Raw genomic sequence first — 6,423 nt, 5'->3', positions numbered from 1 at the left:
ATATATATATATATATATATATATATATTAGTGATGGGACGATTCCAATATATTTTTCTCGATTCCGATACAATTGCTGAATCTGTTCTAAATTCCCGATTCTAATATAATTCCTATTCCGACTCTTTTAAATTTCTAAATATAGAGTTGTTTTTTAGGGGAGTGTTTTCGCAAAAACAGTGAAATATGCACATGTAATTTTTTAAACATAGAAATGCACTTATGAACATGATCTATAGATTTAAGATTTACTGTGAGTTTAAAATCAATAAATATTTACCAGTCCCTCAATAATACGAGCCATGCAAAATTATGTTTTAACCAAAGACAAACAAACAGATACAATGAAAAGAGTCGTTCTTGGCATGGGAAAATCGGCACTACTTTTTTCAATTCCGAGACCGATTTAGCCCCAAAAGTTTTCATTTTTCTTATTCCCGATTTCGATTTATTCCTGATTTATTGTTCCAACACTAATATATATATATATATATATATATATATATATATATATATATGTATATATATGTATATATATATACGTGTATGTGCTCGTATATGTATATGTATATATATGTATATATACACATATATACATACACACGAGCACACACACACACACACGCACGCACATATATATATATATATATATATATATATATATATATATATATATATATATATATAATTATTAATACAATTATTTAAATACCTACAGACACTAGGGTTTCATCCTTTCGGGAATCATCAGTGCAGGGGGGGGGTTACATATACAGATAGTCGGGAGATTTGAACCCAGCAACGAAGCCATCTCTGACTCTATTAACAAGGAACAAACCACCCGGCCTGAGTCAACCGCGAGAAATACAATTGAAATTAACATCTATATAGAGCGTAAATATTATTTGACGGCGAGTGTGATTTTATAAATGTAACATCATAATCTGAACATGTAAGCTGACCGACTTATTTCAACGTAGAGTGCTCAACAATAAGAACCGACTTCTTAAAGGGTCTGAGATGATTATTACTAATATATATATATATATATATATATATATATATATATATATATATATATATATGCAAGTGTGCATACATATACAAACATACAGGCACTCACACGCACATGTATGTGTATGGGTGATGCTTGTGTAAGAGAGAGAAGCTTGTCTGTGAAAGATAGAATATATTTTCAAAGACATCTAATTAATTGATATAGCTTTACAACTTAATTATAAGATAGATTTTGCTATGTCTATATGACTTCAAGCAAGAGAATGGTGAAGTTAAGAAGACAAAGAAATAGAAGAGAAAGAAAATGACGAGAGTGAGAGAACAGAAAAGGATGAGGGATGAAGAAAAATAAATAAAGAAAGAAAACGAGGAATGATTGCTTTGGTACCCCTTTCGCTACGGAAAATAGAGAAAAAAAACCCCAGACAAACTAGAGTGACAGATGAAGAGAGAGAGAGAGTGAGAGAGAGAGAGAGAGAGAGAGAGAGAGAGATACAGAAAATGAAGATTAAATGAGGGATAAATAGAAAGAGAAACATATATTGGTAGTGAGATAAAAATAGACAGAGACAGGGGGAAAGACGAGAGTGTTAGGAGGAGGAAACAAAGAAACTGAGGAAGAGAAAAAAATAAGCCAAAACAGTAGAAATACATAACAGCAGTAGAGAGAAAGAGAAAGAAAGAAAAAAGATAGCGAAAGAGAGAAAAACAAATAAAAAAGAAATAAAGATAGAAAGAAATGAAAAGAATATATATATATATATATATATATATATATATATATATATATATATATATAAGGGAAATTTTCTGTCTGTCTGTCTGTCTGTCTGTCTGTGTACATTTCCCTACCAAACTACTCCGTCAATTTTCAGTTTACAAACTCCATATTTTACATAAGGTGTATTGAGATTTGGGAAAGTCTTTTTAATAGGTTTTCGGCCAGAAATTTAGCTGTCAACGGGTCAAAGTTCAACGATTTGATATTTGAAAACTCTACCAAACGCCTCCGCCAATTAGGGGTCCAAACACTTGAAATTTTAGATGTAGGTACCTTGGACATGGATCAAACTTTTTAATTTGATTTGAGCCCAAAACAATAGATGTTAAGGGATCCAAATTTGGGTCAAAGTTTAAAACAATTTGACCTCTGCGGTCTCTACCAAATTACTCAACCAATATTTGGTCTAACCATTTGAAATTTTACATAAAGGGTATTCAGACATAGGACAAGCTTTTTAATCGGTTTGTGGCTGACAATTTGGCTGCAAAGATGTCATAATTGAAAAGTTGACTTTTGCAGACTCTACCAAACTCCTCCGCCAATTTAGGGTCTAAACACTTAGCATATTAGATGTAGGTTACCTGGACATGAGTCAAACTTTTTAATATGTATATACAGATGCAAATAAATTTATAAACAATATATAGGGTCTGAGCAAATCCGGGATGAACTACTAGTATATATTATAATTTTGCAATAACCAAAATAACAATATAACAGGTTTATCATACGATGTGGTACAATCGTTCGTTAACCATTTAGACAAGCTTTAATATTTGGTTAAACATACATGGTATGATTAACCTGTTATAATATAATGCTGTTTTGGTTATTACGAAATTATAATATATATATATGTTCGATTATTAATATTGATAATCGTTGAGCTTAATTAACTGGGCCAATTAATATTGACTTTGGTTTAATTGGTATTCTGGCATCAATTGTAATGAATGACTCTCGTCTTGAGGAGGCCTCAAGTTTTGACAAGCTTCTGGGCTTGAACGTTAGTCCTGATCTGAAATGGAACGCGTACATCAAATCTGCTGTCAAAGCTGCTGAAAAAATGGTTGGATCCTTCTATCGATCCAGTAGATATCTCACTGCTGATGCAATTCTCTATCTATATAAGAGCCAGGTACGTCCAAGTATGGAGTACTGCTGCCACATCTGGGCAGGAGTTGCAAGAAAGGACTTGTCCTCCCTTGATAGAGTTCAAAATAGACTTTGTAGCCTCATAGATGTCCTTTTCTCTTCGCTGCAACCTCTATCTCACAGAAGAGATGTTGCGAATTTGTCTCTGCTTTATCGTTATTTTCATGGAAAGTGTTCAACTGAGCTTCAATCTAGGGTCCCCTCTTGCCAAACTTTCACAAGAAACACTCGTCTAGCTGAAAACACTATCAATAATTCCCCCCACTCTTTATCTGTGCCTAAACCTAAACGTAGATTCCATGAACAAAGCTTCTTTCTTAGAACTGCACGCCTGTGGAACTGTCTTTCGTTTTCCCGCTTTCCAGCTGGTTGTCTTCAACTCTAACGTAAACAAGTTCTTGATGAGTCGTTCCACTTCTCAACAAATTTACCGAATTTCCATTACTAACGATTATTGTCCAATTGACTACTGTACACTCTTACCCCTTATCCTCGAGTGGTCTCTGGGCCTTGATAAGTGGTTATGCCTATGTAAAAAAAAAACCTTACCGGAATTTCATAAGTAAATTTTGGTTCAAAAGAGTGAGAATGGAAGGGGCAGAACGAGAAAGAGAGCAAGAAAATGCAAGACAAAACATAATAAATTAATACATCCAGAAATGCTTTTAATATTTGAATATTTTCTTTTTATCTGTAACTGAGAATCTCCAAGATAAGTAATGGGCGTTTTATGCGTTTCTGAAGTCACATTTATCGATAACATATATTTAAGTAGAAGCCATCTATTAATCGCCGTGTTGGATTAAAGATAAATCATTTAGGGCTGACTTCGTTTTTCTATCTTACATATAACTCCAAGAATACCCATAACTAGAAAAGTGTATGCTATATTGATATGAATGTTTCTTTAGCTTACATTTTGTCAAAAGTATAGCAATTAATTAATAAATTGTTGAAAATCAAAAGTCGCTATGTAGAATAGGGACCGCGTTTCCTACAGGCATAATCAGGACAGATTACGTAAATCGCCGGAACGTGCCGAGTAAAGTTAAGGTTACATATGTTTTATTTTTTATTTTTTTCGAAGACAGTGGCCAAATTTTCCAATGTAAGAAAAATTATTTTTTGTTGGAACAAAGAAAATACAGTGTAAAATAAATGAGAAATTTTAAGAAACATAAAAACAGTTCAAAGAAAATATGTTCAAATCAAGAAAAACAAACCAACCCTCGTATGGTAAGTTTCCTAAATAGATGTTTTTTTTTACAGCAAACAAATGTTTATAAAATAAGTTTTTAAAATGATTTTTTAATGATTTTCTTACCTACTTCTTCTCAACTTTATGAATATAGATTGGAGTTATGATTAGGTGGTCAGAATTGTGTTTCTGTTGGGATTAGAGTTAAGGTTGTAGTTAGTTTGTGCTTCTGTTAGCATATTTCAGGTAAACTGCCGAGACGTGCCGGAATGCTTAGCCAATGAAAATTTGGAGTTAGGCTGTGTTTGTATTAGGGTTAGGGTTATGCTGTGTTCCTGCTAAGGCTAGAGTTAGTTTGTGTTTCTGTTGGGGTTAGGGTTAGTTTGTATTTCTGTTATGGTTAGTGTTAGCTTGTTTTTCTGTTATGGGTATGTTAGATCGTGTTTCTGTTAGGCTTAGAGTTAGTTTGTGTTTGGTTAGGGTTAGGCTTAGTTTGCATTTCGGTTAGGGTTAGAGTTTAGGTTTTGAGTTATTTTTTTAACTTGCACATATGTGCATATATACTTCAAATATTAGTTCTATTCGTCACATGAATCTACTAGAGTTGGCTCTAGTAGACGGATTTAACCAGTTTTTAAAAGTTTATTGAAATGATGACAAAATGATTTTAATCAGCTTTCATAATATTTTTATCATGTTTGCAGATTTTCAGCTACTGCAATTTTCATTGGGTAAGCATTCCGGCACGTCTCGGCAGTTTATGCAATTTACCTGAAATATGCTAACAATAACGTGATCTTTATTCTGCGAAAGTATTCCAAAGTCTAGAAGGATGGATTTCATAAACACTGTTTCTGTTAACATAGCAATACAGAATTTACCCTAAGTAGGTTGAACTAGCTTTCTGCTAAGGAAGAAGTTTCATGGGAATATCAAATTCACAAATGATCCCCAGTCGCATGTATATCCTGATCAGGGAAAATGATAATGTAAGGTTTTTGCAGTTTTTACATACAGCACCTGTTATTTCCAAATGGTCACCCAATTGATAATGACCAGGCTTAATGCTGCTCAACTTCAGTGATCTAACAAGAACTGATGTTTCATGATGATTATGCCGTATATGTTTCTTGTAACATGATTAACAATAACTAGTCGTTTAAATATTACCTTTTTTATTGCATTAAAGTTAAATTATCATATTCGGTTTAATGTACATTTTAATATGTTGGACAACCTTAAAAATTGACTTCCAAACCAACCTATAGCTAGCCAAGTTATTTTTCTTCCAATTTCTCTCACGTTCTTCCTTATCATTTCCTCCCATGTTTTACTTAATTTCCCTAAGTTAACTGAACCTGCTACCTCAATTCTTCTACATATATAAACCCAAGAACTTTCAACCATTCATTCATCATAGCATAGCCATTGAAGCCTCCTGCTCTGCACACATGTCTCTATTCTACTCAAATTTAATCATATTCTGAGGTAACCAGATTTAAGCTTACCTACAAAACTCACATTACACATTTATCATCATGCAACGAATATCTTCAACCCTTACTGAACCTAGAACATGCGGTCTTCATATTGTTGTTCAGGATAATTTTTGGAAGTTAGTTTGATTCTGGATTGAGCTTTTCCTTGGTGTTGTAGGTGGTATAGTTAGTGCCTTTCCAAATTGTGCCACACATAAAACTCAATGTTTAGGCCACTTGTTTCATGGGCTTTTTTTGAGAAAAGATAAAAGAAGTACTTTTAGAGTTTCTCTTAAAAAATCCCACGACAGAGCTTTTCTCTCTTGAAAAAGCCAACACAATAGCTGGGAGATCTTTTTCTCTTGAAAAAGCCCACACAATAGCTGGGAGATTTTTTTTTCTCTTGACAAAGCCCACACAATAGCTGGGAGATTTTTTCTCTCTTGAAAAATCCCACACAATAGCTGGGAGATTTTTTCTCTTGAAAAAGCCCACAACATAGCTGGGAGATTTTTTCTCTTGAAAAAGCCCACACAATAGCTGGGAGATTTTTTCTCTTGAAAAAGCCCACACAATAGCTGGGAGATTTTTTCTCTTGACAAAGCCCACACAATAGCTGGGAGATTTTTTCTCTTGAAAAAGCCCACACAATAGCTGGGAGATTTTTTTCTCTTGAAAAAACCCACACAACAGCCGGGAGATTTTTTTCTCTTGAAAAAACCCACACAATAGCTGGGAGATTTTTCTCTTGAAAAAAGCTCACGCAATAGTTGAGAGGTTTTTCCTCTCAA

Source organism: Euprymna scolopes, chromosome 16, assembly GCF_053919585.1.
Source record: "Euprymna scolopes isolate OS-2025 chromosome 16, ASM5391958v1, whole genome shotgun sequence".
NCBI lineage: Eukaryota > Metazoa > Mollusca > Cephalopoda > Sepiida > Sepiolidae > Euprymna > Euprymna scolopes.
The sequence above is the reverse complement of the archived record's forward strand: the minus strand, read 5'-3'. Positions refer to the sequence as shown.